Genomic DNA, 16,786 nt, shown 5'->3' with positions numbered 1-16,786 from the left:
ATGTAAATGGGCGTCTTTTAAGCCAAAGATGTTACCAAAAAAATTCGTAACTGTGGGTTTCACGCCCAAACCAATGTGACCTGGAAAAATGGCGTCACTCAATTGGCGTCCTTTTCATGAAATGGCGTCGTTTAGATATATGAAATCTAATATGAATTATGAAATTAGCCATCTACATTGGACTTGAAATAGAGAAGATCCTGGTCAATTATGCATTGGAGATTTTCTTGGGCCTTCAACTATTAAGACTAAGAGGTTATCCTATTCTATCCATGCTATTTAGCTTTTTTTTTTTTTTTTTTTTTTTTTTTTAAAAAAAAGATGGTTAGCTAAAGTTATCTGAAGAAATATGTATTAAATTAGGAAACATAAATCTAATCTAATTGAACTCTCCTTTTTTCGATATGTAAATTAGGTATTCACTAGGTGGACTCGTTCACATTTCCTTAGAATAGAATATATATGTTAACGACTTCAAATTCTTAGTTTGTTTTTGTGTTTTTATTTTTTATTTTTAACCTTATCTATTTTTACCTTATAATTTTCACCACTATATATATGGTGCGTGAACGATTTGAAAGTCATATTATATCATTGAGATATTAGGCAAGAAACAAGAAACAAGCAACATGGTGACATCATATTCCAGCACAAATGTAACGTTGGTAGCGACGATGATGATGGTGTTGATGATATATTTGTCTATGTGTTTGATGCTTGATAATGTCGTAGCAACATCGACAAATGTAATTTTCCAACACCATAAAACAACAGTGACAGTAACTAATACAATAGACAACGCACAAGTACTTCAGGCTGACTGTGAGTCAAGCGATAACCATATTGCTCAGCAGAAGCTTAGCCCAGGTGCCAACTTCAGCTTCAGATTTAGACCAGATTTTTTTGGGACGACACTATTCAAATGTCAATTTTCGTGGGGTGTTAACACTTCTTACCCATTTAACATCTACGACTATGACAGGGATCATCCAATTTGCAGTCTTTGCTATTGGAATATTACATCTAGTGGTCCATGTGAATACAACTATAGCTCCTACCGGTTTGATTTGTGCCATCCATGGCCAGCAAGGGCGTAAATCAAACTACAACAATCTATCAATATTCTAAATAACGAATTAATGTTGTAGTTTGCCATATTTTAAGATATATATATATATATATGTGTGTGTGTGTGTGTGTGTGTGTGTGTGTGTGTGTGTAACGTTGTTTGCCATTATGTCTGTATTATGTGTGTGTATATGTAATGTTGTGGTTTCAAGTGAATCAGAGGCCCTTCTTCTCATAAAATAGTTTTGAGAGGAGGAGAGAGCAGATCTGCTCCCTCATCTTCTCCCCTCCCTCTTCTACTCCCCGATCCTACCTTCCCCCTCCAGAACTGGTTTTTTTTGGACAGAAATTTCCTACCATGGTAGTTTCAAGGGGATATGTGAACTCTTACTATTACTATTACTATTATCATTATTACTACTACTACTTTTTTGATGCTATATATATATATATTCAAGTTCAACAAGTGAAAGATTGCAAATTAATTAAAAACATGTTCCTTCACTTCCTAATTCATAATCATATGATCCTCAAAAAATGTTCCCCCCGATGTCAACGATCAAGGATGATAGTTGTAAAATGAAGTTTTAAGATTAATTGAAGAAGGCTTTATTTGCCGAGCCTAAACAACTTGCATAGGCAGAAATACGTTGCAGGGGCATATGCATCATCAAGAGTTTTGCCACAAAAATCGATCACATGAACGACACTAATTTTCTTGAGTCATCCCAAATGTGATGTAGCATTTAAAATCATCATTCAATTTGAGATGATCATTATTGAATTTTAATCTATTGGTAATTTTAAATGACACGTCACATTTGAGATGATTCTATGAGGACTCTAGTCCTCTTTATATCATTACTCAATTCTCTTTTGGACAATAGTGATAAGGTGGTTGTGGCCTCCGGCTTTTAACAGAAATGTTAGATTTCTCATTTTTCTTTTTCTTTTTTAAAATAAAAATTGGTAATTTCTAAATGATGTGTCAACATTTCATGTGATCTATTGTTTTAGTAAATAGAAGCATAAGGTAATAAACAAATAATTTGGAAAGTCTAGCGTATGTATGACCATAAAAAGGTATTTGGATTTGGGTAATCTGGTGTTGAGAAATGGTTGTTACTTCGTACTTGTTCGTAATTTTAGTATTCATTGTCAAATTTTTTGTGTAATGATAGAACGTTGGACAATGTCGTTTTTTCCAATGGTATGACGATGAAACATGTGCTCACGGATGGGAGGTCCTACCTGGGTTGTATAAACAAGTTAATTCTCTGAAGGGTAAAGTGTCATCATTTAGAGCCAGACTGAAGATCCAAACATATATGTTGGACTTTTCGTTGGTGATTTGTGTATTGCTCATTTGTCATTGGTTGATGGGGCATTGAGGCATGGGAAGGTTGTGTTTGGGGCCTTCATGCGTAACTTTTAATTGCATATTTTGTGTCATGGGATTAGGCAGGCACAAAAAAAATGGTATGACTTTTTAAATTTATATAATTAAATGTATGTTAGTGTTTATACTGATTTGAATGTGAGTACGCTATATTTGGTGGTGAATTCACTACAAAAATTAATTTTGTTTTTGACTAGGGGTTTTTGACGCGTCGTTTTTTACGTTCATCGACCGTTAAAAGGGTAGGTGTCAAAAAACTGAGGTTTTTGACGTGTCTACAGTGACACGTCAAAAAATTTTTGACGTGTCAAAATGGCACGTCAAAAAAATATTTTTGACGTGTCAAAATGACACGTCAAAAAATTTTTGACGTGTCAAAATGGCACATCAAAAATATTTTTGACGTGTCAAAATGGCACGTCAAAAATATTTTGACGTGTCATTTTGACACGTCAAAAATTTGTACGTGTGGTTTTTGACGTGTCAGACAGTTTGACACGTCAAAATTTTTTTTTTTTTTTTTTTTTAATAATTCCAATATGCCTGATATTCCATCCAATATTCCTGATATTTCAATTCAAATATTTGTAATCCATAATCAAATATTTGTAATCCATAATATTTGTAATCCAACATCCAATATCCAATATATATCCAACATCAATAATCCACCTATATAATCCGTATCCAACATCCAACAACCAATATATATCCAATAATCCACCTATATAATCCATATCCAATATCCAACAACCAATATATATCCAACATCCAACAACCAATATATATCCAACATCCAATATATATCCAACACAACACAACCAATATATATCCAACATCCAATATATATCCAACACAACACAACCAATATATATCCAACATCCAATATATATCCAAAATCCAACATATATATCATTAAACAAAATTCAATATCCAATCCACTTACATAATCCACAATCCAATCCATAATTCACAATCCAATCCACATACATAATACAATCCACCTACATAATCTACAATCCAATCTATAATACACATCCATAATACAATCCACCTACATAATCCACAATCCAATACATAATACACATTCATAATACAATCCACCTACATAATCCATAATCCACAATCCATCAACATAATCCATAATCCACAATCCACATATATAATCTACCATCCATAATCCAATCTAATCCAATCCATAATCAATTTCCAAGAATATATATATCCAACACAACTTCATTAAACAAGATAATATATCCAATATATATATCCAACACAACACAACTTCATTAGACAAAATTCAATTTTCAATATATATATCCAACACAATACAACACAACTTCATTAAACAAGATAATATATCCAATATATATATCCAACACAACACAACTTCATTAGACAAAATTCAATTTCCAATATATATATCCAACACAATACAACACAACTTCATTAAACCAAATTCTATTTCCAATATATATATCCAACACAACACAACTTAATTAAACAAAATTCTATTTCCAATATATATATCCAACACAATACAACTTCATTAAACAAAATTCAATATCCAATATATATATTCAAGATAATACAATTTCATTAAACAAAATTCTATATCCAATATATATATCCAACACAACACAACTTCATTAATAATATGTATCCAATATCCAACAAACAAAATTTCAACACACATACTACATTTCAACACAACACATAACAAAACATATATATAAATCAAAAAAACGTTCTAACACAAGGCAAAACAAATATACAATAAAACATTTCTGGAGTATCTACTAGAAATTAGTTTCAATTAGTCTCAACAAGCATATAGTGAGATCTAACTATATACAAAACAATAAACAATAATATGTATGTAGAACTTAACAAACAGTGATGACCAGCCCTATGGCGCTCTAGTCAACACAATCATCCTCCAACTCCTAATTTGCATTACCTGCGAATGAATTGTGAACCAATAATAATCAATACAAAAATTAGAAATTATTCTATAATATGATGCAAATATACGTAAGTTTTAAAATGGACCGCTGTAACTAGGGGTTTGTAACAGTTATTCTAACAGTGAACAATTGTTAGAAAAACAAAATAAAATATAGAATTACCTCTCGGGGGCGCAGACCCAGACGTCGACCCGAACATTGCCTCGAGCTGGCGGAAACGAGCCTAAAAAATGTCATCTTTCTCTGCTATCTGGGCTTTTTGTGCTTCAATCTGCCTCGCCATCTCATCCATTGCACTTTTTTGTGCTGCCCGCTCCTCTTCAAGTTCTCTGATTCTATCTGTCATCTGTGAGAACGAGGAGCTCCAAGAATTTTGAGACCGTGTCTGGGACGGTGTATAGTATGAATGTATGCTGCCCCGCACCGGCAGCACATTCGGACCCAGCTGGCGGACCCTACCAGCATACTCCGGCTTATTTCCATGCGCTTGAGCATACGCGTCATTAGGTGTCCACCGTACCGTCCCTTCTGTCACGGTATCAGTATTTGCCGGGTCAGTGGGCATCAATTCCTTCATCCTCTCCTGTACATTAAAAAACAAGTTAGTATCTCGTATAAGGAACGTTAATCATAAATAATTTATCAAAATATATATGCTTGAGTACTTACACATCTTTCTCTGACCACGTCATTCGGATAGCCACCTTCCTTGTATGTGTGAGTCTTGATGTAACTTTCCGCTCGAGTTGGAGGAGTGCCCCCCGCGTCTACGGTCTGCATACAAAAAAAAAATTAAGACGTGTTTTTGACTTAAACAACCGATTATATATATATATATATATATAAGTACCTCTTGATGTGCCACTCTAGCATAGCTCATCGACCCAGTGCAGTGAGGCGTGTTGTTTTTTGCTCGCAATTCTTTCATCTTGGCAGCATACTCCTACATGTATATAAGTCTTAAAATGTCAGGTCTAACCCAATTAGAATTAATGAAACTAAACATCTACAATTAATTCCACTAGCCAATTGCTCATTTTGTCTTCTTATTCAAATATATTCATGTTGTTTCAAAACACAACTTAACATTAATCATTGTGATGGTTCATGGCTCAAATTTATCTTCCTTACTCGGAATAGTTTTTTTATTCCCTATTTTTTCCATGTTTTGTTTTTAGTTTGTAAAAAAGTTGTTTTTTAGAAAATAATAACTTAAAATTAAGAAGCATGAATATTTTTCTTTTTCTTCCTAGTTTTTCTTTAAAAATTAACTTCTATATATGTCATTCATAAAATGTTTTGAAGCTCGTAATTGCTGAAAACACTCCTGACGTACCTGATTTTTCGGGTCGCACCATCTCGCCAACAAGACATTCAAGTCCACTGGGTCGTATCTCCTAACGGCATCTTCACCCATTCTCGCCTTCACTGAGTCTGGAGTATCACCCGCTTGAATTTTTAATGATCGTTTTACAGAGTGTCTCCAACTCTTCAGCTTTGTGCCCATATCTTTGAAGGCGTCCCTTTTAATCGCCTCAATATTGTACTCAGGCGGCATGTAGAACTGAGTCTGCATATATAAATCGAACAAATTAGGCGTATAATTGCACACTTTAATGTTTAAAATATTGAAATACATATGCTAAAATATGAGGAAAAATGTAACCATACCATAAGGGTGTCCCATATATCTTCCTTCGCACGAGGATGTACATGCTCCCATTCATCCCGGAGCTTAACATAAGTCCCTGCCCTTATGACGTTCCCGGCCTCCCTTCTGAATTTCATCCCGCTAAATCCTACGGGCTGCCATGCTTTATTGTACTCGCAGACGATTTTTTGGCCAAGGGGGACCTCCCACTTCTTGTTCGATGGTGGGATGTCCACCACCTGAAATTGGGTGCTCCCGTCTCCCCTGGTACCTAACACATTAATAATTGAAAAATTTATTTATTTCAAATTTAATACTAACTACATAAATTTTATACATATTCAAACTGAGTTTTTTAAACATATATACTTACTTATTGTCCGGAGTTGTCGAACGCCCAACACTTCTGGAGGATCTTCGGCCTCCAAGTCACCTGAGCCATCATCCGCATGCTCCCCATAGTATTGTGTCTCGCTATCATCTGGCTGCGATGGCTCACTGTATGGTATACCCGTGTTCAACTCATGGGGAAACATCATCTCTACCTCACCATGTCCACATACACCTAACTCGCTCATGGTAGGATATGGAGTGCCAAGATCATAGGGAACCGGCTGAGACCCTTCCCCATGCTCAGGGAGCAAGGGTCTATACCCCTGGTCGTCTATCTGTGGGGACCGTCGTCGTCTACTCTTCCCCCGCGTACTCATGTCAACCTGCAAAACACATAATATACTCAATTAATTATGTATATAATAGATAAAAAAGTCACCAATATAACCAATCAATGTAGAAAGAAATAACATTAAATACGTCAAAATAAATGTGAACGATATATATTATTAAAGTTTTAAATTTTTTTAAATCACATACGGATCTAAGTCTTGTCGGATGTAGTCAATGTCATCCTGGGGATCCACTTCATTACTGCTGGTCAATAGGAGCGGCTCACACTCGTGGTAGCTGACACTTTCATCATCAGAACCTTCACCTTGTCCAACGTCGTATACGTTCCTAGGTTTAGTTCTTACAACACAAGCCCAATCAGGGTCCCTTTCATCTTGGACGTAAAAGACTTGGTCAACTTGTGACGTTAGCACATACGGCTCATCAGTAATTTCCTGGCCCCGGTGGACAAGGTTTTTGAAGCTGACAAGCAGTATGCCATACTCGTCAACTTTGTACCCCCTGTCCCTCGTGTTATCCGCCCAATCGCACTTGAACAAAACATACCTAGTCCTGTCGAAGTACTCCACCTCAATTATTTCCGTCAACTTCCCATAGTACGTTTCACCATCAACTGTTGGCACGCACACCCCGCTATTCTGGGTCCTTTTTCCAGCATCGCATGCAATAGTGCGAAACAGCTTTCCATTAATCACATATCTGTTATATCTAGTCGCTGTGGCCTTCGGCCCTCTACAATGCATTACCAGTTTGTCACCTAATTCCTTCCTTTGTCGATCGTCCAATCGATCGACCTGTAAGCACATACGTAAAATTTGACCATAAGAAAGTTTTTTTAGTTGTTATGAATCAATAACTAAATATAAGGGTCAGGTAACAGTTAAACGTCACGGTAGTCTTACGTAGTCACGGTACCAATCGGAGAATAGCGCATGATGTTGGGTTTCAAACTGATCCTCCGTCGTTCGCCCCCTACTGCATGAACGCCTAAGTGTATCCATGTGCACCCTACAATACAACGTTTCAATTATATTATAATTCACAACTAAGGGTTCAAGGTGATATTGAACTTGTATACACTACTAACACGACTTACGTCCGTAGTTGAAGGAACTCATCCGAGTTAAAAATAATGTATCGGTGAATTTGTGTCAATGTGACACGGTCGAGGATAACTCGTGTTCCCGCCCCCTTTGAACCATCTGGGTTTCTTACAGTCCTATTGTGAAATGTTGGTGCGTGGTCTAGATACCTTGAGCAGAACGCAACCAACTCCGTTGCTATGTAGCCCTCCGCAATGCATCCCTCAGGAGCCGCTTTATTGCGGACATTAGATTTGAACACCCCAAGGCTTCTACATATGATCATAATTCATTCATTATAGTTAGTGACGATTTCATATAAAATAAAAATTCATAAATATGAATATTAGTAAAGCTATTTTACCTCTCTGCCGGATACATCCACCTATATTGTACCGGTCCACCAAGTCGGCATTCACGGACAAGATGCACGACCAAGTGAACCATCACAGTAAAAAAGCTTGGGGGAAAGACCCTTTCCATCTGGCACAAAGTAATATAAATGTCACCCTCTAATCGGTCCATATCATCTCGTGTCAATGACGTTGAACATATGCCCCTGAAGAATGCAGAAATCCCGACAAGTGGTCTTACCACGTTTCCTGGCAATGATCCACGCAATGCAATAGGGAGAAGTTGTTGCATAATTACGTGACTATCATGGCTCTTCAACCCGAATATCGTACAATCACTAAGTCGTACACATCGAGAAATATTAGAGGCATATCCGTCCGGCACCCTTACATTTCGAAGCACTTTCAAAAACTGAGTTTTCTCTTCCTTAGACATCGTGTGACAAGCTGCGGGCATATATGTTTTACCATCCTCGCCTGTGTACGGATGAAGTGTATGTCTCAACCCCATTTCTTGCAAGTCTGTGCGGGCTTGGATGTTGTCCTTTGTTTTCTTTGGAATGTCTAGTATTGTACCAAGAATGTTGTCCATCACATTTTTCTCAATGTGCATGACATCAAGATTGTGCCGCAATAGATTATCTTTCCAATACGGCAACCTAAAGAAAACACTTTTCTTCTTCCACAATACGTTAGCAGTATCGCCTTCTCTTTCTGTCGCCCCACTCTTCTTCCGTTTCTTGTCTTTTTTCTTCTTATCCGCCCTTGCCTTACCGGCATTCTCATCTCCATATGCCATATCTTGCAATTGTCTAAGAATTTCATCTCCACTTGGCACATCTGGGGCACATTCAAATTCTTGTTTGCCGTCAAATGTTATTCTATTTCTCCTCCACGGATGATCAATAGGCAAGTATCGCCTGTGCCCCATATAACAAAATTTCCTGCCGTGTTTTAACCGCCTGGACCTCGTCGAGTACATACAGCAGGGACATGCCTTCTCACCCCTGTTAGGCCACCCAGACAAATCTGCGTATGCCGGGAAGTCATTAATTGTCCACATCAACTGGGCTCGTAGCACAAAATTCTTTTTTTTGGACACGTCAAATGTGCGTACACCTACAGTCCATAATTCTTGTAACTCCTCAATTAAGGGTTGTAGGTAGACATCTAGATCCATTCCAGGTGACTTTGGGCCCGGGATTATCAGCGATAGTATAAATGAAGTTTGTTTCATGCACGTCCAAGGAGGCAAGTTGTACGGTACAAGCATTACAGGCCAAGTGCTGTGGGATGTGCTCATGTTTCCGAATGGATTAAATCCATCCGAGGTTAGTCCAAGCCTGACGTTCCTGCTGTCCGCCGAGAAGTCTGGATGCAAATTATCAAATGCCCTCCACGCTTCACCATCGGCCGGATGCCTCAATACACCGTCCTTAGTCCGGCCTTCTGCATGCCACCTCATGTAAGGAGCAGTATGCTCTGACATAAACAATCTCTGTAGTCGTGGTATAAGTGGAAACCACCGCAACACCTTCACCGGGCGTTTCTTACTCGATGATATGGGTTGCCCATCCTCATCCAACTGAATTTCATCCTTCCACTTAGATACTCCACAAACAGCACATGTATCCAAATCCTTATTGTTCTTCCAAAATATCATACAATTATTAGGACACGCCGGTATCTTCTCATACCCGAGGCCCATGTCCCTTAGAAACTTTTTTGCCTCATATGTATTAACCGGCAAAGCTTCATCACTAGGAGGCAACAACTGATTGATGAACTCAAGAAAAGATGAAAATATTGTGTTACTAAGTCCGCCAACACACTTTAAGTTGTACAGATGTACAGTAGCACTAAGCTTGCTATGTTTGGTCCCATCATGAAGTGGCTTCTCTGCCTTCTTAAGCAAGTTACTGTACTTTACTATGTCACTGTCGTCGGCTTCTTCATTCACAGTTTCTTCATTCCCCTGCACCGCAACTTCAGGCTCACAATTGTCTTCCATGACATCGTGCATGCCGAATAGATCACGCAACATTGACCGCATGTTTTCACCCTGTGCTGCGCCTAAACCCTGATCCGTGTTCGTGGTAGACGACGTAGAGACTGCAACAGGATCCCGGACAGGCCTCTCCCCGTGATAATACCAGGTTCTGTATGCAATCATTATTCCCTTACCCCCTGTCAAATGGTCAAATACCAAATCCGGCGGGTGGCGCTGCTTATTACGACACACCTTACAGGGGCAGTGAATTTTTCCATCAGGGATTGTGCAGTTCCTAACTGCAAAGTCCACGAATGATCTACACCCGTCTCTGTATTCCCTTGTACCCCTAGACTGTGTCATCCAACTCTTGTCCATAGCTTTAAGTACTGGGACCCTAACTGAATAAATTAAATAAATCTAAGTTAGTTACTTAGATGTTCTTTTATTTTTTGTGGTTCTTTAACTACATCGTTTCAATTTTTTTATTTTCACTTTTAATAAACAAACACATAAATTGACTTTTAATTATAACATCTACATAATCTTAATATGCAAAACCTAAGTAAATTACATATGGGCACCCTAAATAAACTACATATAGCTAGTTAGGTTAAATGTTGGTTTTCTTTTTTTCGTTTACTAAACCATTTATGCATTTGTATGGAAAGTGTAGATAAAATCTAATATCCAGCTTCAATTCCAATGTTAGTTGTTTTTTACTTTATACGTACGCATATTAGGAATTACATACTTAATTATTCTAAATTTTGAAAATGTAAACATTCACATACGAATCGATAAAAATAGATATGCCGTTGTTAATCAAAACCTACACAAAATATGGGTCTACATCCAAATGCAAAATTCTCCAGAAAAACATAATTTCAAACTACCAGGGTATGTAATTGTACATGCATGCATGCAAATACATTAAACAATATTCTCACCATATACAAACCAAACATGTCAAACTATTCAAATATATTACAAAACATATATCTTAAGCAAATAAATTACTTACTTAACCTATAAAATTAATTTACATTGTAAATTACATTTTTTTTATATAATTTAATTAATTATCTATTAAATAAATAAATTAATATATATATAATTAATCTATAAATATATAATCTGTATATATATATTTGCAGATTATATATATATATAGATATTACGAAATATATAATCACATATATAAACCCATATATAAATATCTGTGTATATATATATATATATATATGTATGCACGATTCCGGAAATGGGAAAACGAAGTGAAGCGGTAAGAAAGAAACGGAGGCTGAAGTCGTGAAATTAGCCGAGGAAGGAAATGCTGGCGGTAACGTCTTAATGAAAGAAGAATACTGTCGCCGAGAGTGGTTTCTGAAGCAAATTGAAGCATGAGTTAAAATTCTGGCGGAAGGTTAGTATGGGGAGAGAAAGAAATGGGAGAGAAGAAGATGCAGGAGACGTGGCGGAATGGAAAAAAAAGAAGAAAGAAAAAAAGAAGAAAAAATAGGCGGTAGGGGCGCGACGTGCAGGGGAAGGCACAGCAGGAAAAAAGCGCGCCTTCCCGAGGACCTTTTTGACGTGCCACACTGGCACGTCAAGCCTATCTATACATTTTTTTAATTTTTATTAAATTTAATTATAATTATATAATAAAATCTTATTTCTATTAAAATTATATTTCTTTTATTATATAATTTTTTCCTCTTATATAACATATTATCCATTCTCTCCAATTAAAATTAATTAGAGAGTAAATAAATAAACAAATTAATATTCTAGATGTATAGATATATAATTAAATGTATCAACTAACCGACCGCATATGTTGTGTTTGTCGAGTTCATATGAGTTTTGCAGGTCTTATAAAATAAATGTATCAAGTATGACCCATACATGTTTAGAAAAATAATATGTGTAGTTATCATATTAATATTGTTGAAATAATGATTATGCGAAAATAAACAGAAGTAATATAGAGAAAATAAACACAAAGAAATTACGGGTGGTTCGGTGTTAGACACTTATGTCCACCACTCGGAATACCCCTAAGGGCTACATTGTGCTCATTAACATAATTTGTCTATAATACAAAGGTCCCTATTTATAGGGTAATGTCTAAATACAAGTTTGGTAATCAAATCCCTTTGATTTGATTACAATCTCAATATTTGATTACAATCAACCCATAAATAGAGAATATTTCAATATCAACATAATTATGGAATATATGGAAAATATAATATATTTTCCATATATTCTAACATCCCCCCTCAAACTCAAGGTGGAATATTTTGGAACCTTGAGTTTGAAATCCGAAACAATGATGACGGCGGTGGTGGAGGTGGGGAACGGGCCGTAGATGATGACGACTGCCGAAGGAGATAGAGGCTGGCGGGCAGCCAGCGACGGCGGTAGGTGGCTGGTGAATGTAGATTCAAAAGGGCCAACAATGGGCCAAACTCGAAAAAGGGCCGACAACGGGCCAGGGCTGACAACAAGCCAAACTTCAAAAGGGGGCCGACAACGGGCCAGGGCTGACAACGAGCCAAACTTCAAAAGGGGTCGACAACGGGCCAGAGCCGACAACGGGCCAAGGCTGACAATGAGCCAAACTTTTTTAAAAAAAATGAGCCCACTTAGGCGGTTATTAGATCGGCACACCGAACCTGACAGGCTCGTGGTGCGCGTGATGTGGTCCACTTGGACCGCTTCTTCTTCCCTTTTTTTTTTTTTTTTTTTCACTCGGCTGAAACCTTCTTTTTCTTTTCTTCCTTTTCTTTTCTTTCTTTTCTCTCTCCTCACTCCACGCCACACGCAGCACCCTTTTTTTTTTTTTTTACTTGGCTGAAACCTTCTTTTTCTTTTCTCACTTTTCTTTTCTTTCTTTTCTCTCTCTTCACTCCACGCCACACGCAGCACCTTTTTTTTTTTTTTTTTCACGCCTCTTGTCCCTTCTTTCTTTTCTTTCTCTTTCCTCCATTCACCAGTTTCTCTACGCCTGTCTAAGATGGCCATGCATGACTGGAGGAAAGGACGCTGGCATAACCGGAGGAGTAGATCTAGATGGCGCAGAAGCCGAAGACTAAGGCCGGCAGTGGTGGAAGCACTGGTTGCAGAGAGATTTGTGGCGGTGAATCGTGGAACCGTGGACAGCCGGCAGTGCCACGGCTGCTTTTGGAGTGACTTGCTGGCAGTGGAAGGTGTCGTTCGGCAGTGACAATGGCTATGGAAGGCGTCGTTTGGGAGTGGGATGACATCGGAGAAGGCCAGACGATGGCGCGGCTCTATCGGATGGAAGGTAGGCTGAATTGGCTGTTGCTGACTGGTGGTGGGCTTTGTTGTGGTTGTCGGCAAACAGTTGACTTGATCTTGTGATGGCAGGTTGGATCGGATGATTGTTATGGAAAACAATCGGATTGACAGACAGAAACATGCTTGAGGAAAAGAAATATGAGATAAATTGAACTGCAAAACATAAGAAAAATAATTTGAGCCCACAAAGAAAGTGGCTCTGATACCATGTTGAAATAATGATGATGTGGGAATAATAGCGGAAGCAAGAGAGGGAATGAACATAAAGAACTTACGGGTGGTTCGGTGTTAGACACCTACGTCCACCACTCGGAATACCCCTAAGGGCTACATTGTGCTCATTAACTTTTTTTTGTCTACAATACAAAGGTCCATATTTATAGGGTAATGTCTAAATACAAGTTTGGTAATCAAATCCCTTTGATTTGATTACAATCTCAATATATGATTACAATCAACCCATAAATAGAGAATATTTCAATATCAACATAATTATGGAATATATGGAAAATATAATATATTTTCCATATATTCTAACAGTTTTAATTGCATATATATATATATATATATATATATATATATATATATATACTAGGGACTTCTCTCTATTGGGATATGAATGATGATTTTGCAAGCTTGTCAACCACAACAAAGTAACTTCATTTTCATGATGAGATTAATATTATTTATTATTCCTCAACAATATTAGAATAATGAGTTCTTCATTAATTTCATATATGGACCATATGGTGAGAATTACAACCACCATACTTTTAATCAATTTCTTCCTTTTTTTTTTAATTTATTTTTAGTAATTAATCCACACACACGTGCGTGCACACACATATATATATAATCTTTATCTTGCATCCCATTGTTCTCTTTCTTTTTCTTTTAGAAAATACTATTTAGTATACTACGATACAACATCCATACGAGTAGAATGCCATGACAGTAAAAATAAGCTTTTGATTATTATTATTATTATTATTATTATTTTTACAAGCCCTTTTTGATTCAATAATTGATTTTCACTGACCCAACATTCCTATTATATGATATTGTTATCGTATAAAAGTTTTCTTTTACCTTTCTCCTTGTGCCTTCACCATCACAGATGATGAAGAACCCACAAAGAAACTTCTAGTAACTAATTAAATTTAGGTTTAGGCCAATCCCTAAATTGTAATGGGACTTATAACAAGGTGTGTAGGTGGACAAAATTGATGACTAAGTTAGCACTATATGAAATCCACCCTCAATCTTTGCCAAAGATCCCTGGCTTTCTGGATTATTGCTACTAACCCTTGATTAGTGTGTCTATCCCAATAACTCTCCAAATGAATTAGTTATTAATTTTTATGAATAAAATAGAATAAAAAAAGGATCTCAGCCAAATAGGTTGACACATATTGACCAAATTCAATGTCATTCAATTTCCCTTTTTCCGTGGGTGACGCTATTTTCTCTCTTTTTCGTTGCTAGAATATTTTATTTTTGTCAAGCTCAACTAGCTTGGTTTGACATATACCCAAAGAAAAATAATAATAATAATAATAATAATTAAGTGACAAAAAATGGAGATAAAAGAAAACGTCAAAAGTCCTCCATCCTACGCTGGTAGAAAAACTTGCTGCTGTAATGGCCCGTTAGGCCCATTTGGTGAATTTGATTAGCCCGTTATAGTATAAAAACTGGGCCTGGCAATTGTGATATGTAGAGGCCCATACGGGCCATACCCCACAGCTCAATAAATTTTTAACTGCCAAGGATGTAAATGTGTCAGTAGGTTCTATTTTTTGGCCGCCCCTAGAAATTGGACATAAGGGACCCTTTCATTTAACGGTATAAATAATGTGACATGCATCCAACTATTTCAGTAGTAATGATACCGACTAATATTATAGTAAGCCCTACATATAAGGTTTGCAAGGGATTTAGATCTCTTACAATTATGTGTAATAAGCAGTTTGATGCACGAGACTGTCTAAATAAGTGGAGTCCGAACAATCTCATTATACGGGATGTATTCTCTTATTGGGGAGTCTCACATGCATGTGCCCCTGATCCTAGAGTACCCAATAATTACACAAGGATTCTTTTCCCCATTTAAGATTGATTGTTGAATGCAGAGCTTGCAGGGGGAGCCATGGGGACAGGAGATTGATATTTCTTAGCATAACAAGTCAACTGTAGTGTGTAGAGAGAAGAGGGATGATGAATTATCTCTTAAATTGGGTCCCAATGCCCATTAAAGTCTACTCTATGAACCTCTACTCTATGAACCTCTTGTTGTCTGCTGCCTTACATTTAATAGGCTTCGTCAGTTATCTCATATTTTGTCCTTCCATTAAAATACTCTACTAACTTATTGAGTCTGTGCCATTACTATTTTTTTTTTTCAAAAAAAAAAAAAAAAAAGTGTTTAACAGTTTAACCTGGAACTTTAGACTTACAAAGTCGATTGCAAATCAGTTTGGACTCCAATAGAATAGATTAATTCTTTCTCGGTTCATTTTATAAATAAACCGAATTTGAATACAAAATTAGGTTAAATTATTAAACGAGACATATTTGTATAAACTCCGCTTGGCTCGGCTAAACATAGATTGGTCGTGGATCACCAAAATTTTTACTTTTTTTTTTTTAATTAAAAATATATATATTCTTAAAAAAGGGAGGCATTTTAAACAAACAAAAAATGATAAAATTAAAAAGGACTAAAAGAATACCCACTGATTGGGAACGTGCACTGTTGCAACGTCCCCAATTTTTTAATTGGGGACGTTGCCATAGTAAAACGACCCATCTTTCTTAGAGTGATCATTTTACTATTAAAACGATTTGTATTGGGGTCATTTTGTTAAAAAGACTCCATTAACAGTGCACGTCCCCAATTTTTTAATTGGGAACGTTGCCACAGTAAAACGACCCCTCTTTTTTTGTAGTGGATTATAAAACCGCTTGTATTCTCTTTATATATATATATATATATATATATATATAAGAGAAATTCTTACAACTTATGACTGCTGACATATGAAAATTAACCCTCTAGCCAGATTGGGTTGAATATTTGTTCAACAAGGAAAAGATTGAGGTGGCTTCTTTGGGATTGGCTCTACTCAATATCATAATATCATCTGTAAATAACAGATGTGAGATTGAATGGCCACTTTCAGCTATTTTTTATGCCATGCATAGAGGTCATGAAGAGACTCCTCCCTGAAGAGTAGCCTCAAGATATTCTAACCCAATGATG

The 16,786-nt window shown here is 36.7% G+C and overlaps 1 non-coding gene and 1 pseudogene across 1 annotated transcript; both read right to left on the bottom strand.

The window, feature by feature from the left end:
* LOC132163906 (5'-3' exoribonuclease 3-like) overlaps positions 1-16,786 on the bottom strand; it is a 67,717-nt pseudogene that overhangs the window by 14,792 nt on the left and 36,139 nt on the right.
* LOC132164835 (small nucleolar RNA SNORD90) lies at positions 2,829-2,933 on the bottom strand. The gene has a single exon (XR_009438437.1). It is a non-coding gene; the product is annotated as a small nucleolar RNA SNORD90 (small nucleolar RNA).

Source organism: Corylus avellana, chromosome ca10 (genome assembly GCF_901000735.1).
Source record: "Corylus avellana chromosome ca10, CavTom2PMs-1.0".
Taxonomy (NCBI): Eukaryota; Viridiplantae; Streptophyta; class Magnoliopsida; order Fagales; family Betulaceae; genus Corylus; species Corylus avellana.
The sequence above is the reverse complement of the archived record's forward strand: the minus strand, read 5'-3'. Positions and strand labels throughout refer to the sequence as shown.